Source organism: Dendrobates tinctorius, unplaced genomic scaffold (assembly GCF_039654945.1).
Source record: "Dendrobates tinctorius isolate UK_male_01 unplaced genomic scaffold, ASM3965494v1 ptg000180l, whole genome shotgun sequence".
Classification (NCBI taxonomy): domain Eukaryota; kingdom Metazoa; phylum Chordata; class Amphibia; order Anura; family Dendrobatidae; genus Dendrobates; species Dendrobates tinctorius.
The window spans coordinates 2,896,353-2,922,782 of NW_027361847.1; the positions used below are offsets into that span (position 1 = coordinate 2,896,353).

Here is a 26,430-nt window from a genome sequence, read left to right on the forward strand (position 1 = left end):
CACACTAGGTAGGTTTTAACCGTTAGTGTAGTTACTGTCTCAAATGGGCACACCTTGCCGTGGTGGGACAGCTTTATACTTTTTTGATCAAAATAGTGTTTACCAAGTACCCTATGTTATTTAATGCACTTGCTTTTTTACTTATTGATTTTCATTAGGGTATATACACACATTGTTTTTCCTTTGGTTTTGCTTAATTATTTAATATTGTGTACTAAGCGCATTATCAACAGCACTCAGAAAAACGAACATTAAAATAGTGAGAGTGGCATAGTTTTCATACATGCAGAGTGCTAAGTGCATACACAGTATACATTCTATAAATATATAAAGGAAAAACACCCCAAAAAGTAAAGAGCTATATAAATAAGTGCAAAAGTGAATTTTTTTATCCATAAAAATACATGATTAGTGAATTGTGTGTAGAAATTTCAAAAATTAAAAATAATAAAATAAAAAAATATAAATGCATGAAAAAAAATAATATATAAAATAATAAATAAAGTGATGTCATAATCTTCTCAATGTCTTCTCTTGTATAATCTTGCTGATCATGAAGAGCAGGTCACAAGGCACAAACAGGGTTCAGTTTAAGGGAACATCATCCAAAGCACCAAATCATGATAAAAATATCTAAAAATATATACAAAAAAGAGCGTAAATAAAAATTATATAAAACACAAGAACATTACTATAGAAATGGAGCAAAGCTTAGTATTTCATTCAAACCCGCTGGCTGGACCGATTGAATCTTAGAGATCCAACAGGCCCCTAACTGCGCGAGGTTTTTCCTCCAGTTACCCCCCCCCGTAAATCAATATGAACTCTATCAATACCAGTGACTCTTAACAGTTTGGCGTTGCAATCATGGTACGCTTTAAAGTGTTTGGCTATTGGTTTTATTAGTGTCCAATCTTCCTCATCCTGTGCATTAAGGATGTCATGAGAATGTTCTCTTACCCTAATTTTCAAGGGCCTGGATGTTAATCCAACATAAATTTTAGGGCATGGGCATACCGCATAATATACTACGCCCACAGAATCACAGGTTATACAGTCATATGTAAAAGTTTGGGCACCCCTATTAATGTTAACCTTTTTTCTTTATAACAATTTTGGTTTTTGCAACAGGTTTGGTTTTTGCAACAGTTTCATATATCTAATAACTGATGGACTCAGTTATATTTCTGGATTCCAATGAGGTTTATTGTACTAACAGAAAATGTGCAATCTGCATTTAAACAAAATTTGACCGGTGCAAAAGTATGGGCACCCTTATCATTTTCTTGATTTGAACACTCCTAACTACTTTTTACTGACTTCCTGAAGCACTAAATTGGTTTTGTAACCTCATTGAGCTTTGAACTTCATAGCCAGGTGTATCAAATCATGAGAAAAGGTATTTAAGGTGGCCACTTGCAAGTAGTTCTCCTATTTGATTCTCCTATGAAGAGTGGCATCATGGGCTCCTCAAAACAACTCTCAAATGTTCTGAAAACAAAGATTATTCAACATAGCTTTTCAGGGGAAGGATACAAAAAGTTGTCTCAGAGATTTAACCTGTCAGTTTCCACTGTGAGGAACATAGTAAGGAAATGGAAGAACACAGGTACAGTTCTTGTTAAGCCCAGAATTGGAAAATATCAGAAAGGCAGCGAAGAAGAATGGTGAGAACAGTCAAGGACAATCCACAGACCACCTCCAAAGACCTGCAGCATCATCTTGCTGCAGATGGTGTCACTGTGCATCGGTCAACAATACAGCGCACTTTGCACAAGGAGAAGCTGTATGGGAGAGTGATGCGAAAGAAGCCGTTTCTGCAAGCACGCCACAAACAGAGTCGCCTGAGGTCTGCAAAAGCACATTTGGACAAGCCAGTTACATTTTGGAAGAAGGTCCTGTGGACTGATGAAACAAAGATTGAGTTGTTTGGTCATACAAAAAGGCGTTATGCATGCGCTGTATTGTTGACCGATGCACAGTGACACCATCTGCAGCAAGATGAGGCTGCAGGTCTTTGGAGGTGGTCTGTGGATTGTCCTTGACTGTTCTCACCATTCTTCTTCTCTGCCTTTCTGATATTTTTCTTGGCCTGCCACTTCTGGGCTTAACAAGAACTGTACCTGTGTTCTTCCATTTCCTTACTATATTCCTCACAGTGGAAACTGACAGGTTAAATCTCTGAGACAACTTTTTGTATCCTTCCCCTGAAAAGCTATGTTGAATAATCTTTGTTTTCAGATCATTTGAGAGTTGTTTTGAGGAGCCCATGATGCCACTCTTCATAGGAGAATCAAATAGGAGAACTACTTGCAAGTGGCCACCTTAAATACCTTTTCTCATGATTTGATACACCTGGCTATGAAGTTCAAAGCTCAATGAGGTTACAAAACCAATTTAGTGCTTCAGGAAGTCAGTAAAAAGTAGTTAGGAGTGTTCAAATCAAGAAAATGATAAGGGTGCCCATACTTTTGCACCGGTCAAATTTTGTTTAAATGCAGATTGCACATTTTCTGTTAGTACAATAAACCTCATTTGAATCCAGAAATATAACTGAGTCCATCAGTTATTAGATATATGAAACTGAAATACCTGTTGCAAAAACCAAAATTGTTATAAAGAAAAAAGGTTAACATTAATAGGGGTGCCCAAACTTTTACATATGACTGTATGTTGAGTGATAGTATATTCCTTCTTACCATTACTTGAATTAAATTTTGAAGCTCGTTGCATGTTGGGGCAAGCTATACATTTTCCACAGGGATAAAATCCCCATTTGGGTCCATGAGATCCAAAGATTTTATCAGACGGAGGTTCCAGGTAATGGCTGTGCACAAGTTGATTTTTGAGATTAGGTTGACGTCTGTAAGTTATGTGTTTTTTCATTTAAGACAAATTAAATGAAGATAATAATAATACCAAAGAATTTGTGTTTGCAATCATTTTCAGGAAGAAACTGAGTATTATCTGACAGAATTGCAGGGGTGTCAATACTTTTGGCCACAACTGTAGATGGTTTTAGAGGAATATATTTATCCAAAGTACGGTCTGATTGTAATATGGGCCAAAATTTATTTAAAATATCCCTCATTTTCATCCACTGATGATTATACGTGGCAATGAATCTTACCGTCGATCTATCTTCAACTTTAGCACGAGGTTGTAGCAGATAATTTCTGTTAGCCATTTTGGCTCTCGCAAAGCCCTTCTTTATGCTCCTCTTAGAATAACCGCGTTTCTTAAACCGGTCAGATAAAAGATCGGCCTGTTCAATGAAAGCCTGTTGTATAGAGCAGATCCTTTTAGCCCTCAAGAATTGGCCAGTAGGTATTCCATTTTTCAGCGGCTGCGGATGAAAGGAGGAAGCATGCAGAATGGCATTCACTGTGGTTTCTTTACAAAAGACATTTGTTTTCAGAATACCATTATTGCCTTTCGAAATCAATATATCCAGAAAATCAATATTTGTTCGACTGTATTTGCAAGTTAATTTAATATTCAAAACGTTGTCATTCAAGATATCAACAAACGCAAGGAGATCCTGCTCAGAGCCTTTCCAGATTGCTAGAACGTCATCTATATAACGAACCCATAAAAGGGCTACTTCAATGTATGCTATGGGATTGGAAAAAAAGATTGATTGTTCCCATTTACCCAAAAATAAATTTGCATACGATGATGCGTATGCCGCCCCCATTGCCGTTCCCTACTTTTGCAAATAAATGCCCCCCTTGGAGGTAAAATAGTTGTGTTCCAAGGCATATCTAAGAAGTGTTAACAAGAATTCTATGAATTCCGCATCATAATCCGATAATTGCAAAAAAGTTTTAACCGCCAGAATAGCGTCCTCATGCTGGATATATGTGTACAAGGACTCAACGTCCATGGTGACTAACCACATGTCATCATCTATTGGGATTCCCTCTATTTTTTTCAACACATCTCCACTATCTTTGACCTAAGATGGGAGATTGCTTACCAATGGTTTCAAATAGTAATCCAAGTATTTACTAATGGTCTCACATAAATTGCCATTGCCCGAGACAATAGGGCGGCCCGGAGGATTCAAAGAATCCTTATGTATTTTTGGAGTGAAATAAATTCACGCCATTTTAGGGTATTCCGGAATCAAATATTTCTGCAGATCTTTAGTAATAATATCCCTATCAAAGGCTTCTGTTATGAATGAGTCACCGAGGAGGAAAAACAAGCTAAGCCCCAGAAAACCAGAGAGGTTGGTAACTAAGCGGATTGCAGTCCCCTGATCCTATCCACACAGCTAGCAGTAGCCGTGGAGCGTACCTACGATGATCCTAGACGCCTCGTCACTGCCGGAGCACTAAATAAGCCTAAAGCAAGAAAAGGGGAAATCTAAACTTGCCCCAGAGCATACCCCAAAGCAATAGACAGCCCCCATGTATTGTCGGTGAGACAAGATGAAAACACAAACACAGATAAATAGGCTGAGCAAACGATGGGGCCCACACTAACTAGAAACGACAGGAAGGGAAAGATGCTGTCTGCAATCACGCACAAAACCCTGCCAAAAAATGTCCATCACTTTCTGATAACAAAAACCCTGAAGTCACTAGACTTCAAATCCCTATATCAGCACTCTGCTATATTCTGAAGACAGAGCAAAAAGAGACCAATCTGATCAGGGACAAAAAGCAAACTGGCATAAACAGAGACATAAGAATGGAAATTCAGCACAGCCCCAGCAGGGGCTTGCTAACCACAAAAACTGAGTAAACCAGACCAAATCTCATGAGAAAATATAGCAGAGCACACTTAGCTTGAGAAGGCAGGAACAGATCTGGAAACCAGAGCCTCGGCAGGAAAAATCACCAGCACAAAATTAGGAAGTCGGCTGTCTTAAATCCAGTCCTCTGTTATGAAAGGGTAGCCGAGGAGGAAATAAAAAACAACACAAGCCAAGTCTCAGAAAACCAAAGAGGTTGGTAACTATGCAGACTGCAGACCCCTGATCCTAACACGCAACTAGCAGCAGTCGTGGAGCGTTCCTACGGTGGACCTAGACGCCACGTCACAACCGGAGAACTAAAGCCTAAAGCAGGAAAAGAGGAAAACTAACTGCCCCAGAGCAGACCCCAAAGGAGAAACAGTCCCCCACATGTATTGACGGTGAAGCAAGATGAAAACACAAAGGCAGGAAAATAGGCTGAGCAAACGATGGGGCCAAACTAACTAGAAAGGACAGGAAAGGAAAGACACTGTCTGCAGTCTGCCAAAAAACCCTACAAAATGTCCAACACAACTGATAGCAAAATTAACCCTGAAGTCACTAGACGTCTCCCACTATATCAGCACTCTGAAATATTCTGAGACAGAGAAAAAAGAGACCAATCTAATAAGGGGCAAAAAAAAAAGGCAATTTGGCAAATAAGAGTGGAAATTCAGCACAGCCCAGCCTGGCTGGCTGACCACACAAAAAACTGAAAAGACCAACAAGAGCAAGTGTGAACATTAGCAAAAAACAAACATATCTTGAGAAGACTGGAACAGAGCTGAGTCCTAGACCTGAGAAGCAGACTGAATCACCAGCACTAGGATAGGGTGTCGGCTGTCTTATATCCAGTCTGATACTCCAGAGATCCAATCGTTATCTTCCTCACCAGGTGGCAGATCACTACAACTTAAACCAACCTCACTACCTCCTGTCACCACCAGAGGGAAAACGGAAGGGGAACTCTCAACTGGTGGAGCAGAAAATGAGCTCATAACAGTCCTCCTCCTCAGGTGGCAGGTCTCTGCCATTTAGATCAGCTTCATTACCTGCTGTCACCACCAGAGGGAGCCCGGATGGACAACTCACGACTCCTCTGTCAACACAGCCAGCTCCACCACCCTCACCAGAAGCCAGAGGTAAACCAGAAAATGAGTTCACAACAGGCTTTTGTCATGATCCATGCTGGATCAGGACTATAAAAAGCACAGGTAACCTTTTTTTTTTTTTTCTAAGCTTGTGCTTAAGGTTGGTTTTTGCCCCCGTGGCCATTAGCATTATTGCACTGTGGTGTCGTTTGTTCTAGTTTGCCCCCGGTGGTGGTGAGCCCCATTGCACTCTAGTTTCTTTAGTGCACATGATTATAATGCAGGTGTGATTGCTGGCTCTGCTATAAAAGAGTCACAGGTGTTGCAATCAGTGTTGGTGATAGTGTTCATTTCAACCATCCTTGGTGGAAGAAGGAGCTGGAGAGCGTTCCTTGCAACACTGTCTTAGCCCTGGTTTGGAAGGAGTCATAGGGGATTTCCTTGTAGCTCTGACAGAGCTTGGTGGCAGCGATTCAGGAGGAGAGCTGCATTCTGGTGGTGCACTCTGTTGCCAGGAGCAAGTGCAACAGAGTAAAGCTAAGTGGTGTTTCCCTGTTTGTGTTTTTCCTTAGTATTTGTACAGCGGTGGGGCCAGTGTCTGCGCCATCCAGCTCCCTAGCAAGGGATAGGTGTAGGGTGTGCTAGGGCGACAGGTTCCTGATCGGTGCCCGGTGCGGGACCGGCATAGGGAACGTTAGGAGCGTTAGGGACACTGACTCAGGGGAGTGCAGGAGGTCTCCACGTCCCCTTTCCCTATCGCAGGGCCCACCGTTGTAACTGTTTCCCTTTTCCGCTTGTCTTGTTGTTTTTAGTTACCGTCCTGCTGGACGCGTCACACAGGACGGGTCCACGTGACAGCTACGTCTAGGATAGTTTGTAATTCCCCTTGAAATTTGGAAGTGGGATTGAAAGTAAGTTTCTGATAACATCTCGTGTCTTTTAATTGGCGAAATGCCTCCTCATACATCCTGCTTGGCCAAATCACCACGATGCCTCCTTTATCAACCTCCTTAAGGTTTTTTAATTCCCTAAGGGCTGCTCTTTGTTCAATAGTAAGATTGTCATTCGTTATCCTGCTAGGGATGTTTTCAAAAGCCTGTGTTACCAGTTTCACAAATATGTCGATGTTAGGGTATAGATGTAATGGGGGAAATTTCTTTGGAATAGGTGGAATAAACTTACCTACCTGGAAATTTTCTTTTTGTTCATCCTGAAGATCCTCCAGAGTGACAATAGCCTGCAATTCCTGTTCAGTCCAACAATCTTCTGTATTGGTTTTGTCATGTAACTTTTTTAGGACTAATTTACGGGCGAATAGCTGCAAATCTTTTACCGCTAAAAAAAGAATTAAAAGAGGAAGCACCTTAACACCTCTATTTGCCATGGAGTAAGTTCAATCTCAGAGAGATTAAGCACCTGCAATTTAGTGGTAGAGCGCCCATCAAAACGCCTTTCTCTCCTTCTGGGAGTGTCATTCCTTCTCCCATAATTTCTTCTTAAATGGTGACCTCTTTTATGGTTGTCATCATCTTCCCTCGATGATAGAGAGATAGGGAGACAGATCTAGATACACTATGTTCACTGTTAGTCACTGATTGCCATTTATAAACAGTGCCATGTTTAAAATCTAACAGATCTCTCCGAAACTTCCGGGCTTTAGTCTCCTTAATTTCTTTTTCCCAGATAAGTGATTGGGAATCAATATCCTTATTTAAAATCTCCATCTCTGTGACGGAGAGGCTTTGCTGCGATTTAAGACGGGTGCACTCTATTTCAGCATCCATTTTATCCAGGCTCTTTTTATTTAAAACTACTATCCTCACTACTTTAATGTTCGTTTTTCTGAGTGCTGCTGATAATGCGCTTACTACACAATATTATATAATTGTATAGAGCACGTTTTGTCTATTGTTAATAATGCATTCAGCACACATTATTATATAATTAAATATGGCATACACTAATGCACTTTACATATTTTATAATTTTTCTTTCTTTTTTTTATTTAATCTCCTATGTCCCGCTCTCTTTTACCACACTGCTGCAGGCAAATACTTTCTCTGTTGATCACAGCGATGAGCGCTCCTTGCTGTCTTCCTGTTTCTGGTGTTGGCATAGCGACGCGTTTCCACTGCCGCCCATGCCGCCTCCTTGCTCTGACGCGTCGGGCTGGGAGCTGTCTGGGCGTCATGTGACGCTGAGCTGGGCTGACATCACACAGAGATCGCCGACGGAAGCGCCATTATCCAACCGCTGTGACCGGCAGTACAGGCGTTCTATAAATACATTTTTTTAAGAGCATTCATACACGCACATTCCCTTGAGAAAAAGCCTAACCACGAAACGCGCGTCAGGGGTGCCACGGCCATCCAGGTACAGTATTTGCCTGAGCAGCAGTAACTCTTAACCCTTTCCCTCCCAACTTTGGTTCACTTTATGCTATATCACTTTGTGCAAATAGTTTGTGTGCTTTTATGACAGCACTATGCTTAACTTTATAGCATACTTGTTCCACTATATTATACTTTTGATCTGGCATATATATATGAAAGAGGAGACTCTTAAAGAAGAAGTTACAGGTCTGTGAGAGCCAGAAATCTTGATTGCTTGTTTCTGACCAAATACTTATTTTCCACCATAATATGCAAATAAAATGAAAAAAAAACAGACAATGTGATTTTCTGGATTTTTTTTTCTCAGTTTGTCTCCCATAGTTGAGGTCTACCTATGATGTAAATTACAGACGCCTCTCATCTTTTTAAGTGGTGGAACTTGCACTATTGCTGACTGACTAAATACTTTTTTTCCCCACTGTATGTATGTATATGTATATATATATATATATATATATATATATATATATTTGCTATTTGGATCTTTTTATCCTTTTTGTTGCTGTCTGCATTATACACATTGTTATTATACGATCTCGGCTTATACTGGCTTGCTATAATAAATTGATTGTAGGATTTGTACCGCTATACATTACTTTCATACTTGAGCCTCATTGTACCTGGTTTATAGGCCTTTCTGTCGTTTTTTGCATGTATTTGCTCCCGCATATACCGCATTGTATTGCAATGCATTTTTAATAATTTATAATAAAACATTATTGATTTTATGGCATATAGTTTCCTTTTTCTTTTTGTATGATTCTTATTTAAACCCTATCCTCTAACCTTGTGCCAAAAAACAGCAGCTTTGGGTTTTTGTAAGTAGTTGTTTAGCATGCTGAACTTGAAAATGGTGGAGACCCACTAAGCAGGTTATCAGGAACAATGGAGGTCAAGATAAAGTCTGGAAGACCAAGCAAAATTTCAGTGATAGCTGCTTGTAGGATTGCTAGAGAGGCAAATCAGAACTCCCTGCTTGACTGCAAAAGACCTTTGGAAAGATATAGCAGTCTCTGGAGTTGTGGTACAATGTTCTACTGTTCAGAGACACCTGTACAAATATGGCCTTCATGGAAGAGTCATTAGAAGAAAACCTCTCCTGCATCCTCCCCATACATTTTAGAGTCAGAAGTATGCAAAAGCACATCTAAACAAGCCTGATACATTTTGGAAACAAGTCCTGTGGACTGATGAGTCTGGTGACAGGACAATTGTGTACAAGATAATTGTGTACGGACTATTGTGTACAGACAATTGTGTACAGGCCAATTGTGTACAATGACAATTGTGTACAAGGCAATTGTGTACGAGGCGATTGCCCTGTACACAATTGTCCTTGTACACAATTGTCCTTGGACACAATTGGCCTGTACACAATTTTCTGTACACAATTGTCCGTACACAATTATCTTGTACACAATTGTCATGGAACCGATGAGTCTAACATAGAACTCTTTGGCCACAATGATCCAAGGTATGTGTGGCGAAAAGTGTCACAGGTTTACCACATCAGAGAGGAGCCAGGAGACCACAGCATCTACACTGCGTGCAGAATTATTAGGCAAGTTGTATTTGAGAGGATTCTTTTTATTATTGAACAACTATGTTCTCAATCAACCCAAAAGACTCATAAATATCAAAGCTTAATATTTTTGGAACTCCAAGTGTTTTTTGTTTTTTTTTTTTTTAGATTTGGCTATCTTAGGAGGATATCTGTTTGTGCAGGTCACTATTACTGTGCAGAATTATTAGGCAACTTAATAAAAACCAAATATATACCCATCTCACTTGTTTATTTTCACCAGGTAAACCAATAGAACAACACAAAATTTAGAAATAAACATTTCTGACATTCAGAAAAAAAATAAATATATCAGTGACCAACATAGCCACCTTTCTTTACGATGACACTCACCTTCCTTCCATCCATAGAGTCTGTCAGTTGCTTGATCTGTTTACGATCAACATTGCGTGCTGCAGCCACCACAGCCTCCCAGACACTGTTCCGAGAGGTGTACTGTTTTCCCTCCCTGTAGATCTCACATTTTATGAGGGACCACAGGTTCTCTATGGGGTTCAGATCAGGTGAACAAGGGGGCCATGTCATTATTTTTGCTTCTTTTAGACCTTTACTGGCCAGCCACGCTGTGGAGTATTTGGATGCATGTGATGGAGCATTGTCCTGCATGAAAATCATGTTTTTCTTGAACGATACCGACTTCTTCCTGTACCACTGCTTGAAGAAGGTGTCTTCCAGAAACTGGCAGTAGGTCTGGGATTTGAGCTTCACTCCATCCTCAACCCGAAAAGGTCCCACAAGTTCGTGTTTGATGATACAAGTCCATACCAGTACCCCACCTCCACCTTGCTGGCGTCTGAGTTGGAGTGGAGCTCTCTGCCCTTTACTAATCCAGCCTCAGGCACATCCATCTTGGCCCATCAAGAGTCACACTCATTTCATCACTCCATAAAACCTTAGAAAAATCAGTCTTAAGATATTTCTTGGCCCAGTCTTGACGTTTTATCTTATGTTTCTTGTTGAAAGGTGGTCGTTTTTCAGCCTTCCTTACCTTGGCCATGTCCCTGAATATGGCACACCTTGTGCTTTTTGATACTCCAGTAACGTTGCAGCTCTGAAATATGGCAAAACTGGTGGCAAATGGCATCTTGGCAGCGTCACGCTTGATTTTCCTCAATTCATGGCAGTTATTTTGTGCCTTTTTTTTATCAACACGCTTCTTGCGACCCTGTTGGATATTTGCCATTAAACGCTTGATTGTTCAGTGATCACGCTTCAAACGTTTGGCAATTTCAAGACTGCTGCATCCCTCTGCAAGACATCGCACAATTTTTGACTTTTCAGTCCGTCAAATCTTTCTTCTGACCCATTTTGCCAAAGGAAAGGAAGTTGCCTAATAATTAAGCACACCTTATATAGGGTGTTGATGTCATTAGACCACACCCCTCCTCATTACAGAGATGTAAATCACCTGATTTACATAATTGGCAGTTGGATTTCAAGCCTATACAGCTTGCAGTAGGACAACATGTATAAAAAGGATGACGTGATCAAAATACTCATTTGCCCAATAATTCTGCACCCAGTGTAAGTTGATGCACTCCTGCACTAAATAGAAACACTTTTTCTTCATATTAAATGGTGCAGGTTTCTGTCAGCAATGCAGGGGTTAAACGGTTTAGCTTGTCGCTATTATCTGTAGCTTCCTGCTTGGAGGATTTCAGCTGTGCTGTATCGGCCTCTGGCCTCTCCTATATATTCTCGCCTCTGGCAATATGGATAGCCATCATTAAGTCTTGTGCTTCCTGGTGAGGAGTGGAGGATTCTGTGTTTGGTAGAGGGGTTTAGGAGAGTTCTGTGACTGTTGCCTGGTGTTTCGGTTGTGTGCATAGCCCCCTTCCAGTCCTATTTTTACCGTCCAAATCCCTCCAGTGTCTCCCTCTGTTTCCTGTGAGTGCATATTTTGTATGTTTGGTATTTTTATTTATCCCTTAACGTCCTTCCTTGTTTTTCTGGTTTGTGTATATGCTTACACTATTCTTCCCCACTTCCATGGGAGGTGGAGCAGGAGGGGACAGGTAAAGACTGATTCAGGAGTGCAGCAAGGTATGTGGCCCCTACATCTTCACCATCAGAAGTAACTTGGGGAGCAGTGATAGCTAGGGCGCCCCTAGCGTTAGGGACAGAGTGGGGGCCCCGAGTTATCAGATAACAGACTAGTGACAGTAACACTGGCCATACTATTTTTGATCCCTCATAGACCATATTACTGCTCTGGATGGGCAACTGCAGCAACTCAGTCTATAGGTTGCAGATCTTCGCTCTGTTGTTTTGCAACACCTAAACATGTCCGGTTTGGGGACTGCGACTCCCAGACAACCCTGGTAGAGCCCAAGGTCACTTTTGCCTGACAGGGTCTCTGAGGGGTGTGAAAAGTTGGTTGCATTCATGGAAGCCTATAAACTATACTTTAACTTGTATCCTCACTCCTCTGGTCTGGTGAGGAACAATGGGTGGAGATCGCAATTTCGCTCTTTCAGGACGGACCCCCAAGCCAGGGCATTTTCTCTTCTGAGCAACTGTCACTATAGATGTTTGAGGAATTTTTTCGGGCGCTGGGTCATATGTAGGTTGAACGCGACAACGCACTCCATAGCCAGTTAATTCAAGGGTTATCGGTAAGGGTAAAGTCTGCCTTTGCCCTGCATGAGACTCCAGTCTCCCTGGATGCCGCCATGTCTCTATAACCTGAGTCTGAGTTTACCGTGGATCCCATGCAGTTGGGTGGAGCGGCACATTCTGTGGGTTCAATAGTAGTTCAGCATAAAGGAGGAGTGTTGTGTTTTTTGGTGGAAAGGGTCATATTGTGGGTACTTTTTCCTTCCTCATCCCCCTGTAAACAGCTGGCGGAAAGCTAAGGAGCCCGGGTGTGTAATTTTGTCTACTGGCCGAGATTTTTCTCTGCAAAGAAAAGGTGGTAATTTCTCCATTCTGGACAGTGAAACGCGGTTTTATTTGATCTATGCCAGGTTCGTCCCAAGGCCTCAAACCCCAAGTATTATTTAAATCCATACCCATTATCGCTATTGTCTCTGCACCCTTGAGCCGGTGGTATTTTACTCAGTTCATTCTTATGTTGCATTTACAGGTCGGGGCCATGCACTCTGAATCTATAGACTGTTATGTGCTAGAGGGCTTGCCGTCTCCTGTGGTTTTTGGGCTACCTTGGCTTTTGCTACACAACTCTGTGGTAGACTGACAGACTCAGGAGGTAGATAAATGGAGCGAGTATTGCCAAGAACACTGCTTGGCCTCCCTGCTAGCCAGGGTGAGTACCCAATCTCTGCCTGAATACATGTCTGACTTCAGGGATGTGTTTTCAGAACCGGGGTGTCAGGATCTCCCTACACATCGTCCTTGTGATTGCGCTGTTAAAGGGAACTTGTCACCTCGTTTTGCCGCTATAAGCTGCGGCCACTGCCTTTCGGGGCTTATCTACAGCATTCTGTAATGCTGTAGATAAGCCCCCAATCCGACCTGAAAGAGAAGAAAAAGAAGTTTTATTATACTCACCCGGAGGCGGTCCAGTCCGATGGGTGTCGCGGGTCTCGGGTCCGGACCATCAATCTTTGTGATGTTGTTTGTCATGGTCTGTATGGAAATTCTTGTCTAGTGCTTCAGGGGTTAATGCTGTTGGCCTCTCTCTGGCTGTGGGAGGGCTTTAAATAGCCTCTTTTGGGCTCTGTCCGTTGTCAGTGATACTTTTGTCCTCGGTTGAGTTACTGACCCCGTGTATCTGTGGACACTGTTTGCTTCTGAATGCTCGTTTGTGAATGATCCGGTCTGTTTATGTTTCTGAGTGTTGCCTTCTGATTCTGTGCCTCCTGTATCTCTCTGTTTGACCCTTGCTACGTCCCTGACCTTCTGTCTTATCGCTCCCGCCTGGTACCTCACTGCTCTCTCTTTGGTTCTGACCCTGGCTACTTGTTGACCACGTCCCTGTCCTCTTCCTCCAGAAACCGCGCCGTCCTCTGGTCTTACCCGTGCCTGTCTGACACCTCTTTTGGCTTCCTTAGCCGGTGCTCTGCTCTCCGGGGCTCCGAGGTTAGGCTCCGCCCCAGCCACTTCCCCGGCAGTCACATGCTTCAGGTCCTGTACACCTCTTGCACGTCTCGCCACCGCAGCTGCACCACGTCTCAAGAATCTCCGGGCTCTGCCAGCTCAGCTCAGGACACGTGCACTGACTCAGGTGGTAAATACAGTGCGGTGTTTCCTGACATTGTCATCCTGCTTGCTTCGTGCCGCGCTCCTGTGCAGGTTTTGTGATCTGCCCTGTTGGGGGCAGAGCAAAGTACTGCAGTGCGCAGGTGCCGGGAAAGGTCAGAGAGGCTCAGCGCCTGCGCACTGCAGTACTTTGCTCTGCCCTCAAGGGGGCAGATCAGTACGTCTGCGCAGGAGCGCGGCATGTCGCAAGCAGGATGATGACATTGCATGAAGATGGGAGGCGCTGGACCTGTGACACCCATCGGACCGGACCGCCCCCGGGTGAGCATAATAAAACTTGTTTTTCTTCTCATTCAGGTCAGACTGGGGGCTTATCTACTGCATTATAGAATGCTGTAGATAAGCCCCAAAAGGCAGTGGCCGCTTCTTATAGCGGCAAAACGAGGTGACAGGTTCCCATTAATCTTTTTCTTAGGGTTAAGCTGCCAAAGAATAGGTTATACAACATCTCTGGACCAGAGAGGCAGGCCATAAAGGACTATCTCACTGAGAGACTGGCAAAGGATCATATCAGACATTCTGCATCACCCGTAGCAGGAAGGTTTTTCTTTGTCAAGAAAATAGATGGGGGGTTCCGCCCTTGCCTAGACTTTCGCGAAGTCAATTGGATCACAGTCCGTGATCCATATCTTCTCTCTCTCACCCTGTACCTGTTTAATCAGATTGTGGGAGACAAATAGTTTTCTAAACTAGACCTTAGGGGGGCTTATAATCTCATTTGCAGCAAGGAGGGGGATGAGTGGAAGACGCCCTTCAATACACCTGAGGGACATTATGAGAACCTAGTGATGCCGTTTGGGTTGACTAATTCACCTGCCGCCTTCAAAACTTTGTTAATGACCTCTTTAATCACCTGGCAGGCAGGTTTGTTGTGATCTACCTTGATGATATTTTGATTTATTCACCTGACCTTGAGACACATCAGTTACATGTGAGGTAGGTCATTCAAATACTCAGTCAATAAATGCTTTGTCAAACAGGAGAAATGCATGTTCTCGGTTTCAGGAGATCCCTTTTATGGGTTATTTTTTATCGTCCACTGGTTTTCACATGGATCTGGAAAATGTCCAGGAGGTACCGTATTGGGATTGTCCTGAGGTCCTCAAAGCCTTACAAAGGTTCTTGGGTTTCGCCAACTACTGTTACGATCGCGGACGCAGCGTGGCCTACCCAGCCAACGCTCCCGTGTCATTGAACTATAACGACAACGGGGTATGCGTCCCAGGTGATCGTGGAATGTAGACCCACTAGACCACAGGGGGGACCCGGGCCTACCCAGACAAGGGAAAGGTAGCGAACTGGGTCTTTGGCAGCTGAGCTTGTGGACAAGATGGCCATGTGCAGGACTAACAAACACCGTACAACTTCAGGTATAAAGAAAAATAAAGTTTACTGAAATAAAGCAAAGACGTAGAAACACCAGTGTTATGAATGGGAAACCGAGGAGGAAAAAAAAGACAACAAGCTAAGTCTCAGAAAACCAGAGAAGTTGGTAGCTATGCAGATTGCAGATCCCTGATCTTAACCGCACAACTAGCAGCAGCCGTGGAGCGTACCTACGTTGGTCCTAGACGCCTCGTCACAACCGGAGAACTACATAAGACTAAAGCAGGAAAAGAGGAAAACTGCCCCAGAGCAGACCGCAAAGGAAAGACAGCCACCCACATGTATTGACGGTGAAACAAGAAGAAAATACAAACAAAGGCAGGAAAATAGGCTGAGCAAACGATGGGACCCGGCTAACTAAAAAGGACAGAAAAGGAAAGACACTGTCTGCAATCTGCCAAAAAAAACCCTACAAAAATATTGTCCAACACTTCTGATAGCGAAATTAACCCTGAAGTCACTAGACTTCAAAACCTATTTCAGCACTCTGAAATATTCTGAGACAGAGCAAAAAAGAGGCCAATCTAATAAGGGACAAAAAGCAGATTGGCAAATACTGATTAATAGGAGTGGAATTTCAGCATAGCCCCAGCAGGGGCAGACTGATTACTCAAAAAACTGAATTGACCAACAAGCGCAAGTGTGAACAATAGCAAAAAACAAACTTAACTTGAGAAGACTGGAAGAGAGCTGAAGTCCAGGACCTCAGAAGCAGACTGAATCACCAGCACCCGGATAGGGCGTCGGCTGTCTTATATCCAGTCTGATACTCCAGAGATCCAATCGTTATCTTCCTCATCAGGTGGCAGATCACTACCAATTAAACCAACCGCACTACCTTCTGTCACCACCAGAGGGAGAACGGAAGGGGAACTCTCAACTGGTGGAGCAGAAAATGAGTTCATGACACACCAGGTTCCGGAATAAGCACATCATGAAGGAAACACATCTCAGGTTGACAGGCGAAGCAAGAGGTCATCATGGGTTGACGCAGTCCAGGATTGTCTGGCACGGGCCTACTAGGATGACTAGGATGGCCTCTCTCTCGGGCCTCGGGCGTAGCACAGGCTCAGCAGGAGAACATCAGACACCGACCTCGGACAGACTTCAGATGATGGCTAGGGTCATCATGGATAAATGCAACCCAGGGCTAACTGGCTCGGGCATACTAGGATTGCCTCTCTATCAGGCCTCAGGCATAGCACTGGCACAGCAGGAGAGCATCAGATACCAACCTCAGGCAGCCTTCAGACAACGGCAGGAGCCATCACGGGTAAGACCCCAGGGAACCGGCAGGACATCAGAACAGGACTCGGATAGCACAGGTCCAGGAATGTTGGCGCTGCAGCACCGGGCATAGGCTGGTCATTAGAACACGGACTAGGCATTGCTCCTACTGGCCAGTTTCCTTTTCACAGTCTTCTACTAGGCATTGCTCCTACTGGCCAGTTTCCTACTCCACACTGATGAGGGGCAATACCCCGAAACAGCTGTCTGTGGATGGATACCATATTTTGGCATAGGTGGTTTCCTTCATTGGAGACTGCCCTTCCGGTGGTTGTTCCTTCCCGGGGAAAGACCTGGCTAGTCATTGCTTGCGTTGAGAAACATGTGATGGTGTCTCCGCGGCTTGTGTTTTGCATATGTTTACATATTTCCCATAAGGGATGAGGGCATTGCTCTAGAATCACTGCGTTGATAAACGTGATGGTGTCTCCGCAGTGTTGGATGTTGATCTCCATGAGTTAATTCATCCTCATTTTTCATTAGAACGCGGACAGACATCCGGACTCAGGCAGGACATCAGGAACACAGACTGGACGGGCAGGACAGATCCAGGATCAAGGATTCAGGAAACAAGACACAACATGGACAGGTCTGGATATGCAGCCTCCAGGAAAGGCGATCTGGGTATTCTGCCCCCAGAGCTGTCGGAGATACAAGACATAGTTCACACAGGGACAAAGAGCAATAGCTCCCCCAGAACTGATCAGAATCAGAGCAGGAGCTGAACACACAAACTCACATGGCTAGGTTCAGGAACTCAATGCGAGGCTCTGGCAACGCCCCAAAGGGGAGGCAACGTTATATAGGAGCTGCCTCACAGCGATAGACTGGAGCAGCAATTCTAGCACACACCAATTCCTCATAAAAGCAGGTGAGGTGTGGCTGCGCGCACCCTAAGCAAAGCCAGACAGAAATCAGCAATGCAAAAGGACACCTGGCGAGAGCTGCAAGCCTGAACATGCGTGGTAAGCCATACACAGTGCAGAGGACCCATTAACCCACGGGTAGCTTTCCACAGCGGCAGCCAGGGACTGCACCAGCGGTGGTCATGCAGAGCAGCGTAGCCACACACGCATGTACGGCTACGCAGTGGGACTGGGAACTGAGCAGCATTCACACAGGTAACTGACAACAGCACTCCAGCTCATTGGCGGGAAAGGAGAGAAGGGTTAAAGCAGAGATATGCAGAGTAACGCTGTGAAACAAGGTCCAAACACAGCGGCGTTACAACTACTACCGAAAGTTCATCAAAGTTTTTTGGTGATGGCCAAACCTTTGACAGATGTGATCAGGAAAGGGATTTTGATACCTTGAAAAGATGTTTTGCATCTACACCAATCCTTATAAATCTTTTCTTTAGGTAAATTGTTCATACCTGTGAATTTATGTCTAAGTTGAAAGTGAACATCAAGCAAGGACATGGTTTGCAGACCGGTCACCATTCTGGTCGGTCTTCTCTCAACATGCTCCAGTTTGTTGATGTCTTTTTTAAAATGTGGTGCCCAAAACTGGACACAGTATTCCAGATGAGGTCTGACCAAAGAGGAGTAGAGGGAAATAATGACTTCACATGATCTAGACTGTATGCTTCTGTTAATACATCCTAGATTTGCATTTGCCTTTTTTGCTGCTGCATCACACTGTTGATTCATGTTCAGTCTGTGATCTATTAGTATACCCAAGTCTTTTTCACATGTGCTGTTGCTTAGCCCTATTCTTCCCATTCTGTATATGCTTTTTTTCATTTTTATTGCCCAGATGTTGTACTTTTTCCCTGTTAAAAGCCATTCTGTCAGTTGCTGCCCACTGCTCCAGTTTATTTATATCTTTTTGAATCCTCTCTCTCTCTTCTCTAGTATTAGCTATCCCTCCTAGCTTTGTGTCTTCAGCAAATTTAATCAGTTTATCCTCAATTCCTTCATCTAAATCATTGATAAAGATGTTGAACAATACAGGGCCCAGGACAGAGCCCTGTGGTACCCCACTTGAGACATTCTTCCAGCTGGATGTGCAGCCATTTACGACCACTCTTTGGGTCTGATCACTAAGCCAGTTATGAATCCACCTAACAGTTACTTTGTCCATTCCATACCTAGTCATTTTTTTTAGTAAGGATTGTGTGAGATACTTTGTCAAATGCTTTGAAGAAGTCAAGATATACTATATCTACAGCATTTCCATGATCCACCCAATCAGTGATTCTGTCATAGAAGGAAATTAAGTTAGTCTGACATGACTGTTTAATAATTTGTTCAAAGATCTTTCCTGGTATAGAAGTCAGATTCACCGGCCTATAGTTCCCTGGGTCCACCTTCTTGCCCTTTTTTGACTTCTGCCCTTCTGGTACTGCTCCTGTTCTCCAAGACTTTTCAAAGATTATGGAGAGTGATTCAAAAATTTCTTCTGCTATCTCCTTCACTGCTCTGGGGTGTAATTCATTTCCTTTCTGATAGAAAACATGCAAAATAGGAATTATATTGAATAATAGCTAACTGCTTATTATTTTTTTGCCCTTTGGATTGGTCTAAGGGTTAAAGCTACAACATAAAGGGCTCTAGTTTTAGCATTAACTATTAAAAGTAATATTTTATTAATCCTACCCTGCTTTCCTACAATACTTTACATTGGTAGCCATTTTGCTTAATTCCTTGGCAGGATACAGTAGTGTGCAAAGTGTGGACACAGGGACACGCTGGGAATAGGATTGTGCAAGGCGAGTACACGGAGGTACGCAGGGTTCAGGACAGTACAGGGGGTGTATACAGGGGCACTCAGTGTTCTGGACAGTACAGGGCATGTATACGGAGGCATGCTGGGTACAGGAGTGCGTATAGCGTGCACAGAGAGGCACGCTCGGGTAAGAGACAAAGTAAGGTGCACGCCTGAGTACAAGGCAAAGCAGAGTGAGTGCTAGGCTGCACGGTAGGGCACAGTGTAGAAACAGCGTGTGCTGAGAAGCACGGCAGAGCACAAGGCAGAAGCAGAGTGTGTGCTGAGAAGCACGGCAGAGCACAGGGCAGAGGCAGAGCGTGTGCTGAGAAGCACGGCAAAGCACAGGGCAGGGGACCTGAGTACAGAGAGCGGACAAGCAGGTGACCAAGCAGGTCTAGCTAGGAAGCACAACAATAATCAGGTGCCTCCCATAGGAAGAGGCAGCCTGATGTAGGGCATGAGCGCTGGGACTTCCGGGTCAGGTCCTCCGGGACCATAGAGATGACAGGGATAGCGCGACTGCAGTCAGGACAGAGAGTTTAGTGCATGCGCGCTTGACAAAGCCGTACAGCCATAGGATCAAGCACGAGAGGTGCGTGTGCGCACCCGACGAGACCCCCGGAGCGGCCACGGCATCGGTAGTGGTAACGACAGGAGCGGAGTTCCGGTCCCGGGTGAGCATGGAGTGACAGCTAGGGTGCCAGTCGTTGGGGACCGGGAAGGACCCCCTGGCCTAGGGTAATCTGACAACAAAATTGTGACAAAAAGGGCACAGAATTTGAGGAAAAGAACATCTCAGCCAAAAATTAAGCATGGGGGTGGATCAATCATGCTTTGGTGTTGTGTTGCACCCAATGGCGTGGGGAACATTTCACAGGTAGAGGGAAGAATGGATTCAATGAAACTTCAACCAATTTTTGCTGCAAACATAGCACCATCTGTAAAATAGATGAAGGTGAAAAGAGAAAGAGGATGGCTTCTATAAATGGATGATGGTCCTAAACACACGTCACAATCCACAATAGACGACCTCAAGAGGTGCAAACTGAAGGTTTTACAATGGCCCTCACAGTCCTCTGATCTGAACATCATTGAAAATCTGTGGCGAGACCTCAAAATAGCAGCCGATAAAAGACGACCCAGGAATCTCACAGAACTGGAGGAATTCTCCAGGGAAGAATGGATAAAAATCCCTCAAACAAGAATTGAAAGACTCTCATCTGACTACAAAAAGCGTTTACAAGCTGTGATACTTACAAAAGGGACCGCTACTAGGTACCAACCATGCAGGGTGCCCAAACATTAGTATTTTTCCCTTTTCCTTTTTAAAATCTGAAATATGAAAATATATATATTTTTTGCCTTTGCTTAACTGTCCACAATAACAGTAATTTTGTCCAGGGATGCCCAAACTTTTATATGCCATTGTATTTTGTTACTGTGTATTTTCTACAGATGAACTCATGGAAAGAAATCCACCAGAGAGATGTCCCCGTCCTCTGTATTCCCAGGACTGTCCAGAGGAGAATCACACCATCCCGGAGGATCATCAGGTAGATGACGCTGAGCCCTGTACCGGATCTGTATATGGGGGGACATTTCTGATCGAGGTCATAGGTGTCACAGATTTTGGTGGTTTTTTGTATTGTGCTGATTGTTACATCTGATATATCAGGAGGAAGATCCGACTAAGAATAAAGTGAAGGATGAGACAGAAGAAGAAGCGATGACGAGGGGGGAACAGCCGTATGTGAGTGACGGGAAGGAGGAGATTCTGGTAGATGTTTCCACAGGTATGTAATAATGACCGACGTGTGACGATGATGACTGGTGTGTGATATCGTGTAAAAGTCTTCTGTGCAGTGAGACTGTCCACCTGTCCACATCACAGCAGAAATGTCCGGTGATGGCGCAGCTGTTTCTGTACAGACTCTGGCGGTGCACCGATGAATAATGGGGCCGTCTTCACACCACCTTAATGATTTACAAAGCACATTTTTAATTTTCCTGATGATACCTTTTTTAATATTACTTAAAATCCTTTACTTACATATTTTCTTACACAAGTCCTGTGCTGCCATATAAATGACCTGAGCTTGTGGTTCAGACAGAACCTCTGCCGGAAGATATTGAGGCAGATGGAGGCACTGTGGACGCCGTCTGTCCTATGATCCGACGGTGTCTATCTTTTTAGGCTTACATAAAAGCACGGGCAACCAGTGTTGTGCACCTCTGAAAAGAAGGACACCAGTGAACAGAGTCCACAGTAACTCTGCTGCCTCATTATAGTGAATGGATCTCTCGGGGATGTCATCTGAATCACATATTTTATAGATTTAGATGGAAACTCCGATGTAAGTGCTCAGCGTAGAGCCTCGCAGGATAAATGCCATCCTAAACATTCTTTACCCGAAAATGCCACCAATAAAAGCTTCTACTCAACCATAAAAAACAAGCCCCCACTCAGGTTCCTCATCTGTTAACAGAAATATTGGGGGTGTCCACATTACTGGTAGCACCAAGGCTCTGGTAAAGTGACGTGGCTCCCACCAAAAGAAATCCAGCAAAATCTGTGCTTCCAAGTACCCCTCCTCCTGAGCCCCACAGTGTGCCTAAACCACAGTTAGTGTCCACATGTTTGGCATCACTGTAGCGATAAGAGCCCACTTAATATACGGGGTGCATGTCTCCAGGATCATGAGCTGGGAGTAATATATGAGCGCTACAACGTACTGGTCACTACTATGTACTGGACACCACAATGTACTGGGCACTACAATGTACCAAGTACTAGAATGTATGGGCACTACAATGGCATATTTTCATTTAGCAACATCCATTGCTGCTTGCATCTGGAAAACACACATGGAGTAAAAATCGTCACCACACCTGAAGATAAATACCCAGAGTGGTGTAATTTTTGAGGGGGGATTCTCTTCTTTTGCCACTTATGGGCTCTGTATGTGGAGTCTTCAAACTATTCTACGAAAATTTGTTTTCCGAAAGTCAAGTAGCTCTTCTTCCCTCTTGAGCCTCGCCATGTGGCTGAGCAGTACTGTACAGACACATATGGGGTATAGCCACGTTCAGCAGAAATTGTGTAACCCCTTCAAGACCTTGGAGTTTTTCGTTTTTGCGTTTCAATTTTTTGTGTTCCCAGAGCCATAACTTTTTTTTTGGGGGGGGTCAATATGTCCATGTGAGGGCTTGTTATTTGCAATATGAGTTTTACTTTTGAACTACGTCATTAGTTTTACCATATTGTAAAACGGGAAAAATACGAAGTGCGATGAAATTTAAAAAAAAAAAGTGCAATTCACCAATTGCTTTTTGGTTTTTATTTTTTTTTAGCATGTTCCCTAAATGCTAAAACTGACCAGACCAGCCGCTATGATTCTCCAGGTCATTATGAGTTCGCAGACACCAAACATGTCTAGGTCCTTTTTCATTTAAGTGGTGAAAAAAATCTAAAATTTGGAAAAAAAAAAAAAATATATTGGGCTGGGTGAGTGTAGATTTGATCTTTTTCTCGCCTGTTACTGCATTTCATCCCTAGTGACGGGGGTCAATTTTATCACTTCTGACCAATGTCACTTTATGTGGTGATAACTCTGGAACGCTTCAACAAATCCCATTGAGTTTGAGATTTTTTTTCGTGGCACATTATAATTTATGATAATGGTAAATTTAGATATGATATGTTTTGTGTTTATAAAAAATTAAGAAATTTGACAAAAATGTAAAAAAAAAAATTGCAATTTTGAAACTTTGACTGATTATCCCATTAATCCAGATTGTCATACCACATAAAAACATGAATAAGTAACAGTTCCCTCATGTCGGCTTTACATCAGCACCATTTGTAAAACGCTATTTTATTTTGTTAGCCTTTTAGGAGGTTTAATAATGTAGCAGTAATTTTTCATTTTTCAAGGAAATTTACAGAATTTATTTTTTAGAGGGACCCATCCAGGTTTGAAGTTACTTTGGGGGTGGTATATAATGGAAAACCCCAAACGTGATACCATTTTAAAAACAGCATCCCTTGACATATTGAAAACTTCTGTCAGTTTATTAACCCTTCTGGTGATTTTCAGGAATTAATGCAAAGTGGTATGATAGAAATGAAAATTTTTTTTTTTACCACCGAAATGTCGGGAGACTCTAAGGTCGCTGTTTGGCCATGAACTGCTATGGCAAACATCAGGACCACACATTCATGATGTCATGGTATAGGACATGGCTAATGTCCTGCTCTCTCAGGGTTAACTTTTACTGGCTTCCCTCTGGATTTGACTAGGATTCCCTGTCAGCTACACTGTTGTTCCGACTGTGTGTCTGACCCCCTGGAGTGCGTGTTTCCTGTATTGCTTGATTGCTTCCTGTGTACGACCTGGTCTGTCCACTCACCCTGTTCTGTCTCACATTTTGGTACTATTGTCCTCCTGGCTTGGCTATTGTTACTCCGTTACCGTTTGTTCCTATTGTACCGTCTATTGCCCGTTCTGGTTTACTGATCTCTTGCTACATCCTGACTATCCGCTCCATCTAATCCTTTGGTACTGTCGTGCTATCTCGTGCTTTGACCCCAGCCTGATCTGGTTTACGTCCCTGTCTATGCCCCTTGGTAACTTTGTCCCATAGTTACCCTTCTAGGAGTTTTCCTTCAGCTCCTAGCAGTCTGGAGCTTAGGCCATGCCCCCAGCAGTCAGGTGCTTCAGGTCCTATCTGGCCTGAAGCAATCTCTCTCTGCTCCTGCTTCCTCTGAGAGACCTGTGGCTGGCTCCGCCCCTTGGCAGTCATGTGCTTCAGGTCCTGTTTGTCTGAAGCGCGAATCTTCTCCGCTGCTGCCCTGCTCCACAGATATCATTGAGCACAGTTTGTTTTTACTCAGGACACGCGCACTGGCTCAGTGAGCAAGTGCAGTGCGGTGCTCCTGACATTATAGCTGACCCTAGAGTCTTTCCCTGGTGGTGGGGTGTTAGCACATTATGGATCTGGTATGGGCTCTCAGTGAGCAGGTTAATGATCTCTCCCAGCTTATGCAGAAGCTGTCTATGGAGCAGCAGGGCCTGGTTCATTCGCACCAACAGGTGCAGAGAGATGTGGCAGACGCTCTACAGGGGTCTGTTCCGTTGGGATTCCGGGAGGGGGGCCCCACTGATGTATCTCTTGCGGACCCCAACCCACCGGTAAAGTTACCCGACAATTTTTCCATAGATTAAAAATTGTTTAGGGCCTTAAAGGAGGGATGCAAGTTGGTAATTAAAGGCAGAGGGTGGGGATCATAATGTCCTTGTTAAGGGGGGCTCCGCAAGCATGAGCTTTCTCTCTGTCTCTTCCTGTGCTCCTGAACGTATGTCTGTGAATTTGTTCTTTGAGCACATCTGGGGCACATCTATGACGAGTGCGTCTGGCAGAGGATATGGTGACGGGTGTGACACAGGGGAGGCACTCTGCTGAATGAATTCCATTGAGGATCGGTCATGGGTTCCTGCCAGGTCAGTGCACGCTGATCGACTGGTGCGGGCTTTTCATGCCAGATACCCTGAGAAGCCTGGGAGTCCAGTGGCCCCCCGTTAAGCAGGGGGCACTGTCATGGTATAGGACATGGCTAATGTCCTGCTCTCTCAGGGTTAACTTTTTCTGGCCTCCCTTTGGATCTGGGGGGGGTATTTATACTCACTGCAGACTAGGATTCCCTGTCAGCTATACTGTTGTTCTGACTGTGTGTCTGACCCCCTGGTGTGCGTGTATATTGCATTGCTTGTTTGCCTCCCGTGTATGACCTGGTCTGTCCCCTCACTCTGTTCTCTGTCTCACATTTTGGTACTATTGTCTTCTCCGGTTCTGACCTCCTGGCTTGGCTATTGTTACTCCATTACAGCTTGTCCCTGTTGTACCGTCTATTGCCCGTTCTGGTTTACTGATCTCTTGTTACATCCTGACTATCCGCTCTGTCTAATCCTTTGGTACTGTCGTGCTATCTCATGCTTTGACCCCTGCCTGATCTGGTTTACGTCCCTGTCTATGCCCCAAGGTAACTTTGTCCCGTAGTTACCCTTCTAGAAGTTTCCCTTCAGCTCCTAGCTATCCGGAGCTTGGGCCATGCCCCCAGCAGTCACGTGCTTCAGGTCCTGTTTGTCTGAAACACGCAACTTCACCGCTGCTGCCCCGCTCCACAGATATCTTTGAGCACAGTTTGTTTTTACTCAGAACACACGCGCTGGCGCAGTGAGCAAGTGCAGTGCTGTTCATGATACATGATTTCGGTGGGTCAATTAGATTAAAGCGGAAGCCCCCCACAATCTATTAACCCTTTATTTGATGTCACTTGACAGCAGCAACTAAGGGGTTATACAAACATGGACGGTGCCAACACTGATCGTTTGTGATACAGGAAGTTGTCAGCTATAGTGTACAGTTGGTAACTGCTGCATTGTCACCTATAGAAGGATGATATTCTCTAATATATCTCAGGTCAGTAAAAAGACGTATTGGCTGTCATTAAGGGGTTATTGCAATACTGCAGCAACCAAAAAAACAATTCTGGCGTTTTGATTTTTTTTTCTTATGCCGTTTACCAATCGGATTAATTATTTGTATATTTTGATCGGGCGATTCTGAATGCGGCGATACCAAATATGTGTATTTTTTATTTTTGTTTTATTTTATATGGGGGTGACTTGAACTTTTATTTATTTTTTTTACTTTTCACTAACTTCAATAGTCTCCATGGGAAACTAGAAGCTGCGATCATCTGATCGCCTGTGCTACACATAGCAGGGCTGAAGCCTTGCTCTGTGTGGCAGAAATGCTCATCTGCCATGAGGGCTGTCCACAGGGCGGCGCTCATAGCAATCCGACATTGACAACAACAGGGGTCCCCTGCAGACCCCGGTTTGTCATACCAACCCATCGGTGGGGTTTTTGACGCGATTCCGGTGCAAGCATGTTGTCAGATTGATAACTGCATTTAATATGTTAACAGCCGTGGGTGGATCACAATTCCAC

At 43.9% G+C, this 26,430-nt stretch overlaps 1 pseudogene; it reads left to right on the forward strand.

The window, feature by feature from the left end:
• LOC141054909 (uncharacterized) overlaps nt 1–26,430 on the forward strand; it is a 116,035-nt pseudogene that overhangs the window by 14,038 nt on the left and 75,567 nt on the right.